At 35.7% G+C, this 23479-nt stretch overlaps 1 protein-coding gene across 7 annotated transcripts in view; it reads left to right on the top strand.

The window, feature by feature from the left end:
• Positions 1–23479, top strand: part of SERTAD2 (SERTA domain containing 2) — a 239777-nt gene that overhangs the window by 91024 nt on the left and 125274 nt on the right. Inside the window, exon 1 of one of the 7 annotated variants that reach the window (XM_023494907.2) lies at positions 15657–16497. The exons of the other annotated variants lie outside the window; for them this stretch is intronic. The gene's annotated coding sequence lies outside the window, so the exon portion shown is untranslated. Of the gene's footprint in view, positions 1–15656; positions 16498–23479 lie in introns of those variants that run through there. 7 annotated transcript variants of the gene reach the window in all.

Below are 23479 nucleotides of genomic sequence, written 5' to 3'. Positions count from 1 at the left end.
TACTCTGTTCCATTTTTTAACCCCGTGGTCAAGATTTATTTTTGTGTTAGCTGAATCTATAGTTTACAACTAATTCTGCCCTCTGGAGCACAGATTTTCTGTATTGCCCTTGTTATAAGAAGACAATTATTCAACTAAAATATGAATCATCTACTATCAGAGCATTGTGCAGTTTCAGAGACATGATATTTAGATATGCTTGATCTCTGGCCACTATCACATTTCTGTATCTACTTTTCTTCAAGCTAACCATCTCCAGTTCCTTCCATTATTCCTCACATGGTATAGTTTCTTGTATATTTACATCCTGGTTACTTGTCTTCTTCTCTGTACGTTCCAATTTGTCAATGACCCTAAAATGTATTGCTTACAATTGAAAACAACTCCAATTATGATCTGACTGGTACCAAGTACAGTAAGACTTGCCTCCTTTATTCTGAAGACTATATGCTATTTATTAAGATAGGACAATTTTTTTTTTTTTGGCAGCCACCTCACACTAATGACCCACATTGGGCTTTCAGAGAATATAGGTTCCTGAGTATTTTTACATTCATTTAAATTAATCCATTTCTCCTTATCCAATAAGTACACATTAACTTTTTGAACCTAACTGCATAGACTCTACACTTATACCTATTAAATTCATCTTGTTAAATTTAGCCCATCCTTTAGCCTGTTCAAATTGTGTTAGATATTGATTTGTATTCTATCATTTAACGTAGCAGTTCCTGTTCTATTAGTTTTATTTTATCCACATTATCATCATACCTATATGTTTTCATCAAAATATTTGATTAAAAACATTAAACCTGACAAATCTGAAGATTGAGTCCTATAGTACTCACCCCAATCTGATATAAAATCCACTAACCAAAACTCTTTGGTTATGATCATTTAACCAGTCATGAATCTTATTCTACTCCTTATATTTACCGCATTAGTATCTGTAGTATACTTTCTAGAGTCCTAAAGCAGGAGTGCCAAAATGTTCCATGCTTTCTAGAGCCCCCATGCTGGGGTGCCAAAATATACCATCTGGACTAGCTCTCTGGAGTATATCTCAGGACCAGGCCGAGTCCTTGGTCTTAGTGGAGGAGTGATGAAGCAGAGACCCATGAGGATGGTCAAAGATGGAGTCCATTTATTCCAAATTCTCTCAGCCTTATATACCTTAATACCCTTATATAACCCAAATAACACTGTTCATGTGCTAACTATATACTGTGTGCAGGACCACATAGACAACTTGCTATTGTATGTAGATGACTCTTTGCCACTTGGTATCACTCTGTTTCAACTACAACACAGGTTGTCACACTTCCTGACTTCTCAGGAAGGCCAAGAGTCCTTAGGGGACATGGGGATCTGAACTAGACATTGTCAGGAGATTCCCTCTGAGCTAAAGGGTCTTATACCTCACCCAGAGTTCCCCCACTTTCTTTGGCCTTATATATGCATCTGTGTTTTAAAATATTGTCTTTAAGGTTATCAAGATTTTGTCAAATACCTAGCTGAAATCTCTATATATCAATAGTATTTCCCTGAACTCTTATTTTAATAATATTAATAAAAATGAAAATGGGGCTATTTTGGAATGGTTTATTCTTTATGAACTCAGGATGGTTTATAGGGAGTATTCTAAATGTTCTTTTTCTAAAAATTTACAAATTATTCATTTAATACTATGTTTAAAATTTTGCTTGTGGGTAGGTGGTGGATGTCAAGTCCACCTCTCAAAAATTTTCAGAACATACCTTCCACTCTTATCTGAAACCTGGACAACATTTTACTGACTGTAATTCTGATACTTCTCCTGGTCTTGTTTTTAAGATTACAATCATAGATCTAGAACTGGAAATGATCTCAGAGGGCATCTAGCCCAACATTCTCATTTTACATATGAAGAAACTGAGGCCAGCTTAAGTTGCCCAAGATCCCACAGGTAGCTTACTATTATTCAGCTATTCACGATTCTTATTTACAAATGGCTTTAGTATTCTGCAGTGAGATTAATTTGAAACTGAAGATGTGAGCTCATTTAGAACAGCTATATTTGCATTCCTTTACTATTTATTCAAACATTTTGGGTTTCCAAATTGCTCAGCCATATTTGTTCTAGTCTGAAGATGGGCTTCCTTAATAGAGAACATGGAAACAAAATACTATTTGAATTGATCCTTTTTCTCTTATCTGTTAATGTTATATTTGCCTCAGAGGATCCATTCCCTCCTTGATTCTCTTTTTGCTTTATTATTATATACTTCAACAACAATACTATATGATGATCAATTCTGATGGACATGGCCTTCTTCAACAATGAGATGAACCAAATCAGTTTCAATAGAGCAGTAATGAATTGAACCACCCAATGAAAGAACTCTGGGAGATGACCATGAACCACTACATAGAATTCCCAATCCCTCTATTTTTGTCCACCTGCATTTTTGTTTTCCTTTACAGGTTAATTGTACACTATTTCAAAGTCCTATTCTTTTTGTACAACAAAATAGCTGTATGGGCATGTATACATATATTGTATTTAACTTATACTTTAACATATTCAACATGTATTGGTCAACCTGCCATCTTGGGGGAAGGGTGGGGGGAAGGAGAGGAAAAATTGGAACAAAAGGTTTTGCAATTGTCAATGCTGAAAAATTACCCATGCATATATCTTGTAAATAAAAAGCAAAAAATAAAATAAAAGATACTGAGGCAGTTTTCTGTTGACATGACACCAACCATAAGAGGTCTCTTATGGAGAATGTAATTAGAACATATTTTGAGAACTTCTCAAGACTTTTAAACTTGATGACTTGAGCACTTTTGGTGATTTGCATGGGCAAAAATACTGCCAGAAGAAATCTAGAAAGCAGTGCTAAAGATAATAAAGTACTAGGTTTAAAAAAAAAAAAGCTAAAGGTCTTAGGAGCACAAGTAGTATTTTCATTGTTGCTAATGATTGAAACTCTTGAAGGTAAAAGTTTTACAGGAGAAAAGCTGATTGGGAATTGGATAGTCAATTAGAAAAATAATATTTGAAAATAGAACTTGAATTGCTAAATTGTGGTTCAAAAATACTAGAATGATGTACTCTTTTGGCCAGGAGTGTACATAATAAGAATTGCTAAAAATGTATTGGCCTTGAGTTTTGAGAGACTAATAAAAGAGAATTTAAACTTAAAAAGAAGAAAAGGAAGAAAGCTATCTATGTACATCCCAAACTAAAAACCACAAAAAGGTGTAGGGGGAAAAAAAGAAAAAGAAAAGTAATAAAGAAACTCCATGATTCATGGGAGGTAAAAATCCAAGAAAAGTGCCAACAATAAAACTTAAAGTTTCAGATGTGTATACACAAACACTTAATATGTGAACAAAGGAAATTAGAGACCCTAAAGCAGGAAAACAAATCTGATTTCATAGGTATCATTGAACCTTGTTTGAAAAGGACTTATCACTATAATGTGGCAATGGAAAAAGTATAACTTATTCAAAAGGGAAAAATGGGTAAAAGAAGTAGAGTAGCAATCATTCTATTAACAAGAATTTATTAAGATGTCCTCTGAACTAGCAACTAGTTGCTCAATCCTAAGGATACAAAGATAAACAAGCTACTCACTGGCCTCTAGGAGGTAACATTCTAACAAGAGAATCAATATGCACATATGTAGACATACATATATAGATACAAAATAATGCAAGTAAGGTACTGCATTAGTAACTGGCAGAAGGAGGTAAGGCCTCATAGAAAGTGACTTTAGAGCTGAGTCCTGAAAAACATCAGGGATTTTAAGAGAGGGAGGTGAGCAACTGGTACAAATGCAGAGTCATGGGTAGAGAACAGTAAGGAGACCAGTTTGTGGGATATGTAGAGTGCTTAGAGAGAAGTACTGTATTAGAAGTCAGGAAAGAGGATGACATCAGGGTTTGAAGATTTTTTTTTTTTTTGAGAGTCAATTGGGGTTAAGTGACTTGCCTACGGCCATATAATTAGTAATACATGAAGTTGGATTTGAACTCAGGTCCTCCTGACTTCAGGACTGATGCTCTATCCACTGTTACCATCTAGCTGCCCCTTAAAGGATTATAAATGCTAAAAAAAGGAATGTATAGGCAAACTCCTTATATGAAGGAACTGTACATTTAGCTCAGAGCCTGGCATGTAGCAAGTATTTAATAAATGCTTGTTAATTGATTTGATCCTAGAAGTGTTCTATAAGAAACTACCCAGTCTGCCTTAATCTTAAATGCCTTCCTTCTGAGATTATCACCATTTTAGGCTACATGTGTCTTGTTTATCCACTGTTAATTGCATGTTGTCTCCTTCATTAGACTGTGAGCTGTTTTTTAATCTTTCTTTATATCCCAGATGCTTAGCACAGTGCCTGATACAAAGGTGCTTAATAATTGTTTGTTGATTGATTAAAAGTAGTAAAGAGCTACTCGAATTTATTGAGTAGATGAAACATAGTCAAATTTTGGAAAATCACTTTAGCATTTATGTGAAAGATGGAGTAGGAAGAATAATTGCAATAGCCCATGTAAGAGTTGATAAGAGTCTAACCTGGGTAAATGCCTGAAAGAATGTAATGAATCAGATGTAAATGAGAGATGTTCTGGAAGAAGAAATGGTAAGATTTGGCAATAGACTTAATATATGGGGTTCCTAAGAGTGAATAATTGAGAATAATACCTAAAATGTGAATCTGAAGAAGTGAAAAGATAGTTTGACAGAAATAAAGAAATTTGGAAAATGTGTGGGTTGAAAAATAAAGTGGGTAAATTTTATTTGCTTTGTTTTGAATTTGAGACACCTATGGAACATTAAATTCAATATATCAAAAGGCAAATTGGTGATGTGATACTGGAATTCTGGATTGAAATGAAGAATGGATATATAGATCTATGAGTTATCTATCTAAAAGTGATAATTCGAACCATGGGAAGTAATGAAGTCACTAAGAACTTGACAAATTATTCCTAAAAACAAAACAAAATCAAGCCAACAACAAGGACAACAAAAAACCCTCAATTAAGCCTCAGAAAATACACAAAGACTTTGTGAGACATATCAGCTGACAGTTATGCATTTATCTACAAGAGAAACACAGAATTCTTAAACTTTGAAGAGTAGGTAGAAGACCAGTAAACCATTATTAATTATTACTCTAAAGGGGAGGGGGAAATGCTTGTCATGGGCAAAACAATACAAAGTTGTTGAATTATTTTAGTGGTATCCAACTCTTTATGATCCCTTGAGTTTTATTTTGGGAGTGGGGCACTAGGGGGGAAGATACTGCACTGGTTTGTCATTTTCTTCTTCAGCTCATTTTATAGATGGGAAAATTGAAGTAAATAGGTCACATAGCTAATAATTACCTGAGGCCAGATTTGAACTCATCTTCCTCATTACCCACCTAACCACTTAGCAGCACAAATATGACTACTGCAATACAAAGACTGGATTACTAAATTATTAATTACTGGATTACTAAAGTTCAGGAAAAGGTAATTTTAAATGATGAAACTTTTTCATTTGAAACTATATCTAAACCATTCTCAGAAGTCTTAATAATACTATAAGAACATCTGGCCAGCCCAGCTTTTTGCCTCAAATCGTTTTTCTTCTCCTAGCAAGAATTAAAGTCTTCCTTGGAGAAGTATGGCAGTGATATACCAAGAAGCAGAATTGTCCCAAATTATATCAATTCCAAAATATAGATGAATTACTGCAACATGATCTTGCTACTATACCATGTGTCACATGAAGTTAAGAAATTTATCCAAGAGATGGACATAAACATGCTTCAGTGGTCTCAGAATTTGATTTAAACCACATTTAAAACACATGGGCTATAATCAATGCTAGACTTGACAAAATAGACTGTTCTCAAAGGTACTCTTAATATTCAATGTGTTAAATATATAGTTTTATGATGAAGAGTTAAAGAATATATGTCAAAGTTTTTACGAACTCAGTGCTAGACTATGTAACACAAGTGATTGTAGTGGAAGGGAAGGGAATAAGCATTTATTAAATGCTTACTGTGTTAAATAAGCATTTTACAAATATCTCATTTGATCAAAAGGTAAGAAGATACACTATATATTAAAGGTTTTTTAAAGATGTAAAAAGTCTTAAGATTTACTATGTAGTCAACAATTTAATTATTTTATCTATTTCTAAATAGCTCCCATAAAATATATACTAAAGGCCTTCTTTATTTCAGGAATAGCAAACCAGGCATTCCTAGAAGTATCTTTGCCCTGTATGATCTATCTACTATTTTTTCTACTATTCACCCCCCTTTTGCAATTCAATTCTAAAAAACAAGTTTTTTTTTTCTTCCTCATATGTCCTCCTTTGGTTTTCTAATGATATAATCCATCAGACATTTATGAAGTATCTATTATATGCAAAGCACTATAAGTAGATCCAGGAGAGCATTTATTCAATAATAACATCACTGAAGAGACAAACAGCTTTAAAAGTTGTGAGAACTATAATCAATGAAATACCCATTCATGATTCCAGAGGATCAATGGCAAAGCATACTATATACCTCCTGATAAATAATGGAGGAAAACACATATACACATATGTGTGGTATACACTTATATGATATAACACATATGACACATGCATATTTATATACATATATACCATTCATATATGTGTGTGCAGATAGACACATATATACATATGTAACAGAGTATTAGAACATTCTTAGATCACCTAAAATGGAGAAACCAACTTCTGGGAGAATATATTCTGCATAACCTTATCACATGGTGGCTCTCTTTTCAATTGGTTGTATAGCCAGAAAAGGCCATGTCTTTAAAATTGCCATCTTAGAACAGTCTCCCTCTCTTTCCCTCGCCATTCAGAAAGGAAGGACTACATCTTCCCTTCCTCCATTTTTATCCTGTGACCCTGAGACAAATTTGAGATTAGGATTTTGTTTTGGTTTGTGCTGTTTGTCTTTTTTAGTTCTTAGATGCAGATAGTAGAATCCCCCACTGAATCTTACAGTTTAAGTCATGGCAGATTTGGAAGCAGGATTCCAGAGTTACCCAGCAAGAAAGTTACAAGAAGCCAATATGCCTGAGACTGAAGCCCATGGATGATGGCTTTGGATTTGAAATTTGGTACTGGGTTATATAAGAAATAAGCTAAACGATCAACCTAATCCTGGTCCCCTCCCTAGAATATGATGTGGTACAAGGGGAGATTATACTCACATGTTCCAGGAGTATAGCAAGGTGTATGTTTTTCCTTGCCTCCTTTGAAATAAATATTCCTTTGTAAAAATTAATTGGATTAAATGGAACTGAGGGGAAAGATACCTCTTACAATTGGAGAAGACCCTCCATGGAAACTATAGTCAATGGCAAAAAGCTTGAACAAAATGAAATATACTTGACCTTCAGGCATTAGGAGCCGGGGGTGATCACTGTAACACATATGTGTGTGTATACACATCTCTATATAGCTAATAAGGGATTTTTGTTTGGCTATGCTTATTTGTCACAAGGAATTTATTGCTCTTGTCTTTTTTTTTTAATGGAGTAGAAAAAAGAAGAAGAGAAAAAATATATAAATATGGCTACATATATGGAATGTTGCATGCACTTTTAGATGAAATCACTGTAATGTTTGTTTTGTTTTAATTGTTTTACTTTATTATAAGAGCTTTCACTGGTTAGGAGTAATCTGGAAATGTTTGTAATGTAAAAACAAAACAGCAATAAAACTTTAAAAAGAAAAAAATAGCTCCTGCCATCAAAAAAGATTACACAGGAAAATGATAATATGAGAAATATGATATTATGAGATAATATGAGAAATGAAAGAGCATTTAACAAGGTATCAGGAAAATGTTCATGTATGAAGTAGCACAAAAGTTTAGTCTTAAAGAAAACTAGTGATTCTAAGAGGCAGAAGTGAAGAGGAAGTGACTTAAGGGTAGGTGGGGGATCCCAGGGTGATTTGCACAAAGATATAGAAGCAGGAAGAAGATGGATAAACTGAGTCTGAGAATCAGTCAATAAGTTATTTTAATTGGCATATAGAGTATTCAAAGAGGAGTGATATACAATTACTTTGGAAAGATAGAGGTGCCAAAGTGTGAAGAGTTTTATATGATAAACAAGGGTATATATATTTTATCCTAGAGGCAATGGAGAGTCACTGAAAATTCTTGAGTAGAGGATTAATATGATCACACTCATGTTTTAGGAAAACTATGCAGGTTTGGAGAGATCAAGAGCCTGATCTTCAAGAGGTGATGAGGGCCTTGTTGGATAGAAGAGGATAAAAACAAGATATATTGTAGAAGTAGAATTGATAAGCTATGGCAATTGATTGGAAATGGGAGGTTAAAGCACCATAGCACATGAAAAAGAATATTAGACATAGTTTAAACCCCTCTCTGTCATTTACTACCCACATGACCATGGTCAAGTGACTTTAACTTCTCTGGGCCTCAATTTTCTCATCAGTATAATGAGGGAGGGGGGTATCTAGATCACTAATTCTCAAAGGGTAATTCAGAGATTCTTGGGGGATCCTAAGATTCAGGAGGTCCACAAAAGGTCGAAAATATTTTTAATAAGCTCTTTTTTTTTTTTCACAAGTTGAGTGGGTGATCCCTATAAGACATCCAGGTAGAGTAGTCAAATAGGGTGTGAGAGATTTGTTTTTTTTCTTTTATATTTCCCAATATTGAGCACAGAGACAGATAGTAACTGCTTAATAAAGGTTTGCTAATTAATTAATTTGGAGAGTAGGAGAAAAATTTAGGTAGGATATATAGATTTGGAAGACCTCTGCATAAAGATGACAATTAAACCCCAAAGGAAAGGATGAGAGAAACAGACAGACAGACACAGAGAAACAGAGAGACAGAGATAGATGTAGAGTTCAGATAGAAGAGAAGATGACCCAGAATGGAGCTTTGGTGGTTGAATATAAATGGTGATCCAGTAAAGGAACTTGAGAAGGAATAGCCAGACAAGCAAATGGAAAACCAGGAAAAGTAGTATGATAAAAACATAGGAAGAAAAGAGTATTTAAGAGTCTGTGATTAACAGTGGCAAATGTTGTGAAGAGGATAAAAAGAAAGGAGACTGAAGAAAGGCTATGAATTTAGCAAGTAAGAGATTGTTAGTTAACTTCAAAAAAAGCAGTTTCAGTTGATTTGCAAGGCTGGAAATCATATTGTAAGGGTTAAAAAGTAAGTGGGTGGGAAGTCAAAACGATTGGGTAGTTGGGTACAGAGAGTTCTTCCCACCCTAAACCTCCTCTAAACAGATCTAGAAAATGTACCAGACAAAATCCTGATGGCGAAATCCAAAAAAAATCAACATTTTTTCCAGCCTATGTCAGCATAAGGAGACAGTGTCTACAGACAATGGGGAAGGAACATTTCATAAGAACCATTCCATTGTATAGGGAGAGACTACACAGTGGGGTGAGAGAAGGTCCCAGGGCTTACTGAAGATTCAAGTGCTAACTGTCCCATACCCAGTTCTAGGTCACAGATCCAGGGTGGACTGTGAAAAAGAACTGCACTCAGTGGTGGCATTTTGAGGTAAGAAGCTGGCAACAGGCTGTAGGCTGAGAGAAGCAATGTCAAAAATCAAATAGCTATGGTGAGACTTATACCCTAGGAACAGAGAAGGGTTTCAGTTCTAGCTTCTAGCCCAATCTTAATGAAGCGTAACAGAGGAATTTCAAAGATAGAAACCCAGACCAAAGGAAGTCTTGAAGTTCAATCACTCAAAATCAGTAATGCTTCCCAGGAAGTTGATAGTAGCTGAGTTCAACAGCATTCTACTCTTGCTTAAACCCAAAACTAGATCAGAAACTTGCTGAGTTTGGACCAAGAAAGCAGCGATAACTTTACCCTGGATGAAGTGATTTTGGGAGCATTGAAAATTTGTTGTTCTCCAGCCTAACTTGGGATAATAGACCACTCAATACCTCAAGAAAGCAGCACCAAGGTCAGCCTAGACCTTTCCTCTAGAAGTATGGCAGAGCCTAGCTCTAACATCAAATCTGAAGTCAAGAAGTAGGCTGGAAGAATAAACAAACAAACAAAAAATATTTAATTCTACCATTAAAAGCTATTATGATGACAGAGATACTTAAGACATAAACCCAGAGAGAATAACTCTAAAAACTCTAAAACATCTATAAGCAAAGCCTCAAAGTAAAATACAGATTCATTAGAATTCAACTAGAATTTCTAGAACAGAGAAAATAAGAATTTAAATAAAATAGATAATTTTTTAATCAAATAAAAAAGTGCTAAGACTACGGGAAAAAACTAGAAAAGAAATGTGAGCTATGGAAGCATTAGAAAGGAAATTAATAGCTTGGCACAAAAGATACAAACCCTAGCCCAAGCCACAAAATCCCTTTAAAATTAAAATGCACCAAATAGAAGGTAATAACACCATGAGACAGCAAGAAAATATTCAAAAGTGTGGAAAAGAAGGAAATCTGAAGTAGCTCATAGAAAATACAACTTACTAGGAAAATAGATCAAGTAGAAAAAAATTGAAGAAATACTGGACTACCTGAATGTCATGAGAAAAAAGAAATAATAAAAGAGCCCAAGACATATATCAGAAATCTTAAAAGAATATTACGTTGATTTCTTAGAACTATAGATCAAAATAGAAATAGAAAAACCCACTGATCATCTACTGAAAGAAATACCAAAATGAAAATGTCCAGGAATATCATAGCTAAAATCCAGAGCTTCCAAGCTGAAGAAAAAATAATGCAAGCAGTCATAAAGAATTCATGTTTCAAATGGCTAGAGTCAGGATTACATATGCTTTGGCAAATGGATTCAGAGTAAAGAGACATTTTTTTGAGCATGGCCAATAAAGAAATTTATTTTGCTTGACCATACATCTTGACAAACCTCATTTTATTATGCTTTAATTAATTGCACTCCACAAATATTGCTTTTTTAAAAAAAATTGAAGGTTTGTGGCAATCCTGCATTGAGCAAGTCTATCAGCAGTGTCTTTCAATAGCATGAGTTAATATAATGTGTCTTTCTCACATTTTGGTAATTCTCACAATCTTTCAAACTTCATTATCATATCTACTATGGTAATCTGTGATCAGTGATCTTTGATATTACTATTGTAATTGTTTTAGGGTGCCAAGAACCATATGCATAATTGATGAATGTTGTGTGTATTCTGACTGCTTCACAGACCAGCTGTTCCTGTCTCCTACTCCTCAAACCTTCCTATTCCCTGATATGCAACAATACTGAAATTAGGCCAATTAATAACCCTACAATGGTCTCTGTTTAAGTGAAAGGAAGAGTGAATCTATATGGCAAAATTCATTGTTGCTTTATTTTAAGAAATTGCCACAGCCATCCCAACCTTCAGCAATCACCACCCTAGTCAATTAGCAGCCATCAACATCAAGGCAAGATCTTACATGAACAAAAACATTACAACTCACTGGGGTATCAAATGATGGTTAGCATTCTTTTAGTAATAAAGTATTTTTTAATTAAGGAATGTACATTTTTTGTAGATGTGATACTTTTATACATATAACTGACTAGTTTAGTGTAAACATAACTTTTATATATGGGCCAGTATCTAGCTTCAGTCTACTACCATAGGCCATAAAACATAAGTTGACAGGTTTCTTTTTGTCAGACAAGTAGAGAATACATGAATTAAATGTAAAAGACATGAGTTAAACAGTACAGCAAAAACTTGACCCCCTAAACTTGGTAATATCTTCTCTCACAGGTTATGATTCTATGAATAGGGAGAAAATATATGCAGGAAACACATATGAAAGGGCACACACAAAGATCCTTTGTGGGCAGGGCACATGCACTCACATTTCTAAAAGTAGAGAGTCACCAACATTTTCTGGTGAAATCATCATGTTAACTGCTTTCTCAGATGACCTGGAATTTTCTGTTACTCTGCTTTTTTTTTTTTTTTTTTCTACTGCATGGGTATTCCTTTGGACTTTTTCAGTTCAATTTTATCTGAGTTATGATTATAAAGTTCTTTTTAATTCCTACTATATAACTGCTCCTAGAAAATTATTTTCTAGGACTGTACTTGGAAACTGCAAAGGAGCAGAATAAAGTTGTAGTATAGAGAGTGCTTTCAACCCTTCATCATGGCCCCCTCATGTTCCATGCAAATTACAGGAGCTGGGACAGGACTGAGAACACTAAAAGAGGCTAGCAACCTTTGCCCCACTCCCCATCCTCCCACTCTCCCAGCAATAGAATCACTGCCTTTAGTTTTGCTTTCCATCCAACACAAAAGTGCTGGCCTCCCCACATATGGAAAGAGAGAGGAAGATCATGACAGATGGCCTCTCAATTTTTCCTTGACTTTAAGACTTCTATTCCTCTTGCATTTCTCCCTAATCTTTCTGTTCATACTCCTTTCTCTTTGATTCTCTCTTTCTCACTCTCATCTTTCTTGCTGTCTGAACTGTCCCTCCTCAATTGCTCTTATTTTTTCCCTTAAAACTAAAATCACATTTTGATTTCTATTTGTGTCTTACTGTACCTAAATATAGGAGGAAGGCGGATGGGAGAAAAGATATATAAAAAGGAAAAAAAGGAGGCAACTGATGTGAGGGACATGAGACTAAAATGGTCTGTGCTATGCCATATGTCTCTAGTAAACTAAAATCTTGAGAATAATACTATACATGAAGTATTTTTATTTTAAGTTTTATTTTAAAATAGAACTGTGGGAACAGAAGAAACATTTTGTCAACTTTACCATTTTTCCTAGCATTAACTGATAGCTGCCAAAGCTAGTCAAGGAAGAAAGGGAAAATGGGGGTAGGGAAAGACAAAAAAAGATACAAGAGACGGTGGTTGAAGGAGAGATAAAAGAAGAGAAAGGGAATAAGAAAATAGAATATGAAAGAGATATACATTAGAAACAACCTGTTAGGGGCGCAGCTAGATAGCACAATGGATAAAATATTGGTGCTGCTGACGTAAGGAGGACCTGAGTTCAAATTTGACCTCAAGACACTTAACACTTAATAGCAATGTGATCCTGAGGAAGTCACTTAACTCCAATTCTAAAGGAAAAAAAAATAAACAGCCTGTTATAGTGAAGAGATCATTAGAACTGGAGTCAGCAAGGTCTAGGTTCAAATTCTGTCTTATATACTTACTTTGTTATATGACCTTGGGCAGTCAACTTCTCTAGGTCTCAGTTTCTCCATCTATAAAATGATAATGATAGTATGTCTCAAAAAGTTGTGAAGAGCAAAAAGAGATGCTGTATGTAAATATTATAATATCCTGGAAAATAGCAGAGTGTCACCAAAAAAATTGTTTCATGGCCCACTGTGTTTTAGGTCACTTAACTATAGTAGAGATCTTTAGATAAAAGGCACTATTGTATAAGTTTGAAGTCTGTTTATTAGGTATTCTATGTATAGTATATTTTATGTACTAATATAAGAAATGTAGTATTAGCATAGTATAGAGACAATCTCAAAGACATAGGTTCAAGACTTGCTTCTGGCACATGCTAGCTATGTGATCCTTGGCAAGTCACTTCAAAATGTCTTCAATTGTAAATTGCAAAGGAGCCAACATGCATGGGAAAAGGGAATTTGCTCTTCCATGAGTTCCCTACACTAATGAAGTTATAGAACCAGTGCTTTTTCTAGACCTTATTGGTAAAATAACAACAACAACAACAACAAACACTTCTATAGAAAACTTTCTGATGTCACATTTGGCTAAATTATGAAATAATCTTGGGGGAAGAAAAAAAGGTTTCTGAAATTAAAATTTTTCTCATAGTGTATTCTTAAATATATTCAAAAACCATATTAGAAACTGAGTGATTTTTCTATACATAAAATTAAGTCAAGGGCCTTAATAACTTAGCTGATTTGTACACAGAAAACTCACTTGGGACCTTCTTTTGAAGGGCTCTTTTAAAACAGCTTCTTTTATTTTGCAGCAGGGATGATTTCTGATTTCTCTTTCTTTGCTTTATGAAGAACAAGTTTTAGTTAGTGCCCAACTAAAACCTCATCTGCCAGTGGGGATGATGGATTGTTGTTGGTTTATTTACTTCTCCCCCCTCCTCCCCTTTGCTGACCTAAAAGTGTTTCCTTTCTTCATCAGTTAAAGGCATGGAAAGGGTTAAGGCTTTCGCGATGACTCCTGGATTGTAGCCAAGAAAGTGAAAAAAAAAAAGCCATGGCTCTTGGGAATAGACAGCTATCAAGCAGAGGATCCAATGGGTGTGCATCATCGCTGCTGCCGTCGTAGCAGGGCAAGGTAGCGAAGATGGGATGGGGAGGGAAGAAAGTGGGGCCAGGGGAGAGATGGAGATTTAAGGGGGAGGTTTCTTGGTGGGGAGTGAGGGGAGGGAGAGGACTGGGTCAGCCGTTACTGCTGTGGTCCGTGGAGTTGAGGCTTTTCAGAAATTACATCAGGAATAAGGGTGTATGTGTATATGTATAGATGTACCTATCTAATTGTGCATGTGTATACACGCACACAATAAGTAGTATACGCCATGTGTATATGCAGGCATACATGTCTGTGTATATGTCTTTATATATATGAGTACTTTTGAACTTCCTCCAAAGCTGACTCTTGGTTAAAAAAAAAAAAAAAAGGCGGGGGGAGGGGGAGTGGTGCGCAAAGATGGCACATCCCCCACCCACCCCCCTTGTCCAGTCATCTCCAAGGTGCCCGGGAAGCGGAGTCCGGCGTTCTATACTCCCTCGGACTCACGTGGCTCTCATAACCCAGATTTGGGTCAAACTTTTTGGATTAAAAGAAAAAATGTTTCTTTTCACATCCCGTAGCCCACCGAGTCCTGGGGCCGCCTGAGGGGGTCTGTGCGACTTCTTTCCCCAGTCATAGAGACCAAGGAGGCGGCGGCGGCGCTGAGTAAGTTGCCTGCCTCCTCCTCCTCCTCCTCCTCCTCCTTCTCCTTCTCCCTGCTCAGAGTCGGCAGCACAGTCGGTCCCTATCTCTGTCACGCAGCCAGCAGCCCCAGCTAGCTTCTCCTCCTCCTCCTCCTCCCCGGCAGCTCCAACTCTCACAGTTATTTGCGTGACCAACCCAAATGGAGAGGGAAGGGTGGGGGGAGGGGCTTAGACCCGCCTACTCCTTCCTCTCTGGCTCCCGGGCCTACTCCTTCCGCTTTTCATTGGCCATGTCGGTACGCCCATCACCTCCCTGGCAGAGCTTGGATTGGCGGAGACAGCACATGGTCGGGGTGGAGGAAAAGAGAGACGCCCACCCGAGAGAAAGGGACTCCTATCTCTCTCTCCTTCACCCCTCTTCAGTCTCAACGTCCACCCACCTCTCCTCCCCCAACTCTGATACTCTCCCTCCCTGCCCCCAAATTCGCGGCAGTGTCCTCAGAAGACTCATTGGACCGAGGGTGACGCCGGCCGCTTAGGGAGAGGCACGCCCATTGGCCACAGCTCGCGTCCGTCCCCAGGGCGGGCTCAGCCATTGGGCGTCTCCGACCTGCTCCCCCCACCCCACACACCCCGCCTTCCAACGCCTCGCCCCTGGGTCGGGTCGATCGACCGCCTTCCCCTCTCTCGGATCTTCCTCGGCCTCTTCCCCCTCCTTCTCCTCCTCCCCTCCCCTCCAGCATCTTCCCTGTCCAGCTGGGCGGGGACTGCTGTACGACTCAGTAAAGTCTGTGAGTCACTGCACAACCCATCAATCCAATTAAATGTCTTGTGCTAGTGGAGCAGGCGGTGCTGCCGCCCGCCGCCGCCGCCGCCGCCGCCAGCGCCGCTCGCTGCTGCTGCTGCTGCTGCTGCTGCTGCCTCGGCTGCCGCCGCTGCCTCGGCCACCGCCGCCGCTCCCAGCTCCCCTCTGATCCATGGCTGTCTGTCTGTACTTGTTACAGTGTAACCTCCTCCTCCTCATGAGCAGCAGCAACTTCCCCCTCAGCCAGCCTCCTCCTCTGCTCAGGGACTGCAAAGGGATGGGATAGAGCAAAGCGGCTCCTCGGTGCCTCCCTGCCAGCCCGGGCTTTCTATTAAAGTCTGCTCCTTGTTCCTTTCTCAGCCTTTTTTTTTTTTTTTTTTTTAAAGAGAGTCACTGACCCAACGCTTATTCTTTTTCATTCCTTTATTATTTTATTGCCCCTCCCTCCCATCTCCTCCAGGGCTGGTGATTGTTGGGTTTATTTTGGGGAAGGGGGTTACTCCGTCCCCCTTTTCGCCCACCCACCTTCTCATCCCTTCACCTCTCAGTCTATTTCTCCCTAGGACTTTATTTTCTTTTCCCCATCCCCCCCTTCTCCACTAAGTACCTTTCCCTTCCCAAACTCCCAATCATCTACTCCACTGACGCACCGACACCCCCCACCGCACACATCCACCCCCTCCAGCCAGCCAGACACCCTCTTTTCCCTCCCTCCCAGTGTCGGAGCTAGACTGTGAGTAGAGTTCTTCAGAGAAGGGTGAGTACCAGACCGTATCTGTCCTCTGGGGTTTTTCAAAATGTAGCTGGTCTATTTTTTTTAGTGGGGGGAGGGGAGGGATCACGTTGTGGATTTAGAGGTTTCTTCCCTTACATGAATTTAAGGTGGTAACTCCCTCCCTTTTTTTCTCTCCCCCCCAACTCCGTTCATCATTCTTAATGTATTCCTAGGTATTGCCAGGCGACTTCAGGGTAATAGGATATTTATAATAATCAACCCTAGTGGGATGCTTCATATCTTTAAGATGCCTTCGTGAGCAGCGACAGTTAACCTGATGTTATCTGATAATCCACGCTGCTTACTAACAGGATAAAATAGGTAATGAACCAATTTTTCTCGAAATTAAACTTTTATTTATTTCAAGATGGACCTGAAGTAAGAGAGGTTATTCCCTCCTCCCCCTTTTTAAAACGTGATTTGCTGATCGGGGAAAGACAGGTTACTGCCTAAATGGCATATCTTAGTATCTTGCTATTGTTAGCGCTGTTATTGCTGTTACAATTAGTAAATCATCTAGCTATAAAGAATAGAAAGTCTTTCATTTGAACCTGTTGGAAATGATAGGGTGAAAATTCTGATTTGACTCTTCATCCTTCACTCACCCTTTTTGTGCCTAGGTGTTACAACACATTCAAAATATAAGTTCCTTAGTTTTTAGATGCAGTGGAATGAATTGCACATGCTGAGAGTTTTATGCCTCTGATATCTTTCCTTTTGGGTATTTGATAACCCTTCACACGAAGTGACCACACACAAGTTTAATAGTAATTTAATTTGTTTTTTGCTGTTAATGGTCTCAGTGGTGATAAGATGTGGCTGTAATATATCTTCATGTGTAAACTGAAAGTGTATTCTTACTACTTTAATGCCATTTAAAAGTCACAGTTATTAAAAATATATATATTTTTGCAACTATTAATAATGATGCTTTTGAGACTAATAGCTTTTTTTGCTATTTTATATCAGGTAGTGTTTTTTAATCAAGTTCTGAACTAGCTTTTAAATTGGGCTAAATAAAAAATAGGTTTTGAAATGTTAAAAAACAGAAAAAGCATCCAGAACACTACAGTGGTTCAGTTCCTTATTATCTTTGTGCCCATCGAAATAAGTTTTTAATAAATGTAATTAAGCAAATAGGTTGGTCCTACATGGAAATCTGCCAAATTCCATCAGGAGAATCTTTTCAGAAAGTATGCATCACTGTGAAATTATACTAGTGTTTTTGTTGGTTATGTAAATAATATGATAGTTGGTGCTGTTTGAAAAGTTTTTAGAAATAAGGTGCTGATTTATGGAAGTCTTCTTATAATACTACTGTAACAATATGTTACTGTAAATAAACCATAATCTTATTAAGTATTTTTAAAGCTTTTTAATGTAAAAAGTTTATTTTATTTTAGAATCTTAAATAATTAAAAATATTTGTATAGAGTAAACAGGCCAGAAGCTCCTAGATATTTTATTCTTTCTGTGATAACATCGTAGCTTTCTCGTACTAAAAACATTTAATTCCTTAAAAGATTAAATATACCTTAAGTAATGACTTTAATTGGCTCCTGAAAATGCAGATGTTAGGTGAGACATGTTTTATGGGATAGTTGGTTTTTTAAGGGTGATGTCCTAAGTGTTCCAACTAGTTGATCAACTAAATTATTTATATTTGGTTTTGTAATGTTAATATGGGTTTTAGTATAATGAATTAAAGATATTATTGTAAAATGATCTTATGAACTGTGCCTGTACTATCTTTTATGATGCTTGTATGCTTGAAATAAATAACCATTGTTTTCCCCTCAGGTTGTTGATAGAAAATTACATATTTTTACCTTTAAAATTTTTACCTTTTACAAGTGTAACCTGTGCTAATAAAATACGCAAATGAGTTTTGTGAGTTTTTTCTTTTCGAATTTAATGTCATATATGTTATAGGATTCGGTGCTTCTATTCTCAGATTCTTATATGACCCTGAAAAGTGTACTCATGAGATGATAGAATAATGCTCTTATCAGTTTAACAATTTATTTTCAATGAGCTGAATAAGTGGTAAATAGTGTAGGAAGATACTAATATTCTGATTTTCAGCTGCAACTTTTCTAAGGAGAATACATTTTGGGGAAATGCCATCATGACTTATCTTAATATATTGATACATCTGGAAATTTTCAATTACTACAAGAACCTGTACCTGCAAACTCACCTTTTTATCTGAAATTTCTCTTTTTGGTATGACTTATAAATTTACTATCACTGATTAAAGTGATATAATTAATTTTATTTGAATAAATTAGATTTTCTTTTAATGTGCAAAGTATTGGTATTAATTTAGTTTATTACTACTAGTGATAAAAGGAGCTCACCAGAACTACACATATAATTTGTTTAAGAATTTGTTTGAATTTGAAAACTAACATTTACTTTTTTATTCACAAAGGAAACGTAATCATAATGTGCAACCTAAATAAAATATGAATATGTTGTAGACAAGGAAATGAGTATAAAACTCAATCATTTATATTGTAAACTTCACAACATGCTTTATAAGATACAATTCTTTAAGAGAAATAATTGTTAAAACAATCAAAATTGAAGGGCATGTGATCATTTTAAATTTATAAAGTAATTTTAAAATTTACTAATGAAATCTTAGTCAATTGCTATGTATTTACAAATTATAAAATTCAGAAAGTATAACAAGAAAGAAAGAGGAAAGTTATGGTGACAAATAGCTAATTGTAATTTCTGTCAGAAGTGTTGGACACTAGAATATATTGCAATATGCCCCTGATGTTGCCTTTTAAACATAGACCTTAAGCATTTTACTATTTTACATATGTGAAAATTGCATTAATCATCTACTGCTTCAATATATACCAATTTGATTGATCAAACTCTTCATTTAGAAAAATACTCTCTTTAGTAAAGGATTTTAAAAAGTTTTCCAAAATGAAAAGCTTTGAAAAATTACACAGGTATTACAAAAGCTATTTTTTATTCTGTGATTGGATTCCTTATTGGTCCTATGTATTTTGCAGAACATAGGTCATTTATTTTTCAGATGATATTTCTTGGATTGACATTGTTTCCTATAGCAGAAATCTTCTTTCATTTTGTCTATTATGAAGTTGTTCAGATGTATGCTGACCTTCTACAAACTTAGACCTGATGTGCTCAGATGAGAAATAATGCTTATGAACAGGAAAGATTTTATGGAGAGTTATGAATAACCTTTTTAGAATTTGTGATTTGAAATTATATTTTTGTATCTGAGAAATTTGCACTTTTTGATTTTCAGATAATGCACAACTCTACAGTCCAATAGAGATGATAGAGTGGAAAAGATACAATAGTATCTGTAAGGCCTATTAGTAACAACAGTAGACCGAAAGTCAGGATACTTCGAATTCTAACTCCAGATCTACTTCCAAATGATTTTATGACTTTTAACTTCTATTTCCATTTGAAAATGGGGGAGGAAACCATGCTTCCCTCAATTATAAAGAAAAATGTGATATATTTAGTATTTACTAAAAATATTTGGAAGAGGCACAATGCTAGGTAAATATAATTATTGGCATCTAGAAATAGGATTTTGTTATTTAGTTTCTATATTATCTCTTAGAAATTTTCTTTCCTTGAAGTAGAAAACTAAAATTTTGTATAATGAAAACCCTCAGATTTTTTTTTACTAAAATTTATGAAATTTAGCTAGTGCAACTCAGTCTTTTTACATGAAAAATAAAATATTTCTAAGTTATCAAGGACCTTTAATTTTATGATATGAAATTTTAACTATTAAGCTTGTCTTATAATAGAACTCAATGGCAGCAATTTTGATTACTTTGTTTAAAATGCTATTTAATAAGAATAGAGATTCAGAACTGAAAGGATCTTAGAAGTTATTAGTCCAACTCAATCAATCAGCAACATTTATTAAACACTTACTGGGTTCCAAGCACTGTGTTAGGAATTCTGGATATCAAGATAAAAGCTAAGACAAAACTAATTAGTCTCTTTTAGTGGAAACATATCATGGCAGAATAGATAGATGGATACCTCCAAGCCAGCATTGGTAGAGTTTTCTCACCATGAAGTTCCCTATAGTGAAATCAAAGTTCCAAACTCTGCCCCACAAGTAGTTTACATTTAGGGGGAACAAATGCTATATACACATATAAATAAAAGCAAAATATATGCAAAATAAATCAAACTAATTAGAGAAGTAGCAGCAGCTGGAAATAGTCATGAAAGCCCTCACATGGATGTTGGCTCTTTATCTGAGCTCTGAATGAAGACAGAGGTTCTAAAGAGGTATTGGTGAGGAAAGATGATTTTTTTAATGATAGCTTTTTTATTTTTTCAAACACATGCAAAGAGAGTTTTCAACATTTACTTTTGCAAAACCTTGTGTTCCAGATTTTTCTACCTCCTTCTTACCCACCCCTCCCATAGAAAGCAAGCAATATAGGTTTTTATGGATTAAAGATATATAATTTTTCTAGACATATTTCCATATTTGTCTTGCTGCAGAAGAAAAATCAGATCAAAAGATGAAAGAAAAAATGAGAAGCAAGCAAACAACAATAGCAAAAAAAAAGTGAAAATTCCATAGTATATTTGATCCATATTCAGTCTCCCGAACTCTGGATGTGAATGATTCTTTCCATCACAAGTCTATTGGAATTGTCTTGAATCCCTTCATTGTTGAAAAGAACTAAGTCCACCATAGTTGATCATCACAAAATCTTGTTGCATGTGTATAATGTTCTATTGGTTCTACTCATTTCATTTAGCATCAGTTTGTGCAAATCTTTCCAGGCTTTTCTAAAATCAGCCTGCTTATTTCTTATAGAACTATAATAGTATTTCATTACATTCATGTATCATAACTTAGCCAGTCATTCCTCAACTGATAGGTATCCACTCAATTTCCACTAAGGAAAAAGTATTTTGTGAAGAAAGGAAACTAGCATTTATTAAGTGCCCATTCCGTGTTAGATGTGCCAAATGTTTTACAAATATAATTTCATTTGGACCTCACAACAACCCTGGAAAAGTTCTATTTTATTTTCATTTTGCAGTAGAGGGAACTACTCAAACAGAATATCTCAATAACTTTCCCAGGTTCTCCCATCTAGTAAGCTGAATTTGAACTCAAGGCTTCCAGTAAACCAGTATCCACTGTGCCATCAGCTGCCTCATCCCAGCTGCCTCCGTTGGAACAGCTTGTGGCAAAGGCATGTGGAGATGAAAAGGAGCTGAAATGAAGAACCACAATTACTTAGAGAGATTAAGCAATTCAGTATCTCATGACTCCTTTAAGTGGAAGACAGAATTTGAACCCTGATCCTCTGACTCTAAATTCATCATGCTTTGATTTTCTCAGTAGGTTTTGATTATGCAAAGGCTTACAAAGTTTTTGCTTGTATTTACATTGTAAGTGTTCAAATGATCTGACTTAGCATAGCAATAACTCTAAAGTTCACAAAAGTAGAAAATTAATCATATTCAACTTGAGATAGCCAAATAATACTTAGATGTATGATTCTCTAACTTACTTAATTTTTCTGGGTCCAAAGTTTTATGACTTCTTGAATATAAGAAAAACAAGTAAAGAAACAAGCACCTATTAATCATCCATTATATGCTTGCTGCTGTGTCAAGCACTTTATAGATATTACCTTATTTGATTCTCACAACTATCCTGAGAGGTAGCTGAAGAAACTGAGGCAGATAGAGTTTAAGTGATTTGCCTAGTGATTTAGAGATAGTGATTGTCTATGGCCAAATCTGAACTTGTCTTCACTCTTCTTGACTCCAGAATTCAGTTTAGAACATTGTGTTCCCTAGACAACATCCACGGTTTAGAAAGTTATGACTGATCATTTTGAAGTGATCATTCTACTTTTAAGGCTTTAATGTTCTATCTTATTTTTACAAACTACTTTTTGTCTTCTAGTATGTAGTATAGTCAAGGGTCATTGAAAAAGTCAAAAGGGAGGGGGTTCTAGTTAAAGAATTACTGTGATCCTTTGTCTTCTGTCACTATCCTTTTTCAATGTGGGAATGAAAATGAAGCTTATAATGAGAACCAGTTAGAAAGAAGAGAAATAAAGAATAAGAGCCTAGCTAGAAACTAATACATAAGTACATAATATACAGTTATCATTTTATATACACAAATACAACATACACACACATATGTAAAACAGTAGTTGTATAAACTCTGTTATCTGCATCAGAACCTCAAATTTGGAAATGATGTTCTGAAGCAGACAGCAGAACTTATCCATGCAATTAGCAATTTTTCTTAAGTCACTGAATAATCAGTGAGTCAAAATTCATTAATCCTGTATCAGATTTCTTCCAGATTTCTGAATCTGCATTTTATCTATATCCATATTGAGATATATATATGTGTGTGTATAGCCTCTTTACATTATTGTAGCATTATGTATAAATTTTGTTTCATTTTTCCTTTTAATATATTTTATATAATTTGCTACTTATTTGAAAGTTTTTGAAAATCTAATCTGTTCAAATTACTCAGTTTTGCTCACTTAGTTCCACCTCCATTTCCAGTTCTCTCTACTTTCTTTGATTGTATATTTCCTTTTGTAATATCTCCCATGTTCTCTGAATCCTTTTTTGTTTTTTTGACTTCTGACTCCCCCAACCTCCCTTGGCCACACCTGTTTCCTAACTGCTTGTGTTTGATTTTGTCTTATATCCTAAGTTGTAGGGGTATTTGAGTATGTTTTATGTAGTTGATTTTTAGTCCTGCTTGTATGTAGAAAATTTGCTTTGTCACAATTAAAAAGATCAGTTGTATGTTGAATTTTCAAATAATTTCAAATAAATTATTTAGGCAAAAACAAAAAAATTCATTTGAAGTAATGACTATTCACAGTTCACTAGTTTATATTCACCTATTAATCCAGCTTATTGTTGAAAACTTCACTGA

This window comes from Sarcophilus harrisii, chromosome 2, assembly GCF_902635505.1.
Source record: "Sarcophilus harrisii chromosome 2, mSarHar1.11, whole genome shotgun sequence".
Taxonomy (NCBI): domain Eukaryota; kingdom Metazoa; phylum Chordata; class Mammalia; order Dasyuromorphia; family Dasyuridae; genus Sarcophilus; species Sarcophilus harrisii.
The sequence above is the reverse complement of the archived record's forward strand: the minus strand, read 5'-3'. Positions and strand labels throughout refer to the sequence as shown.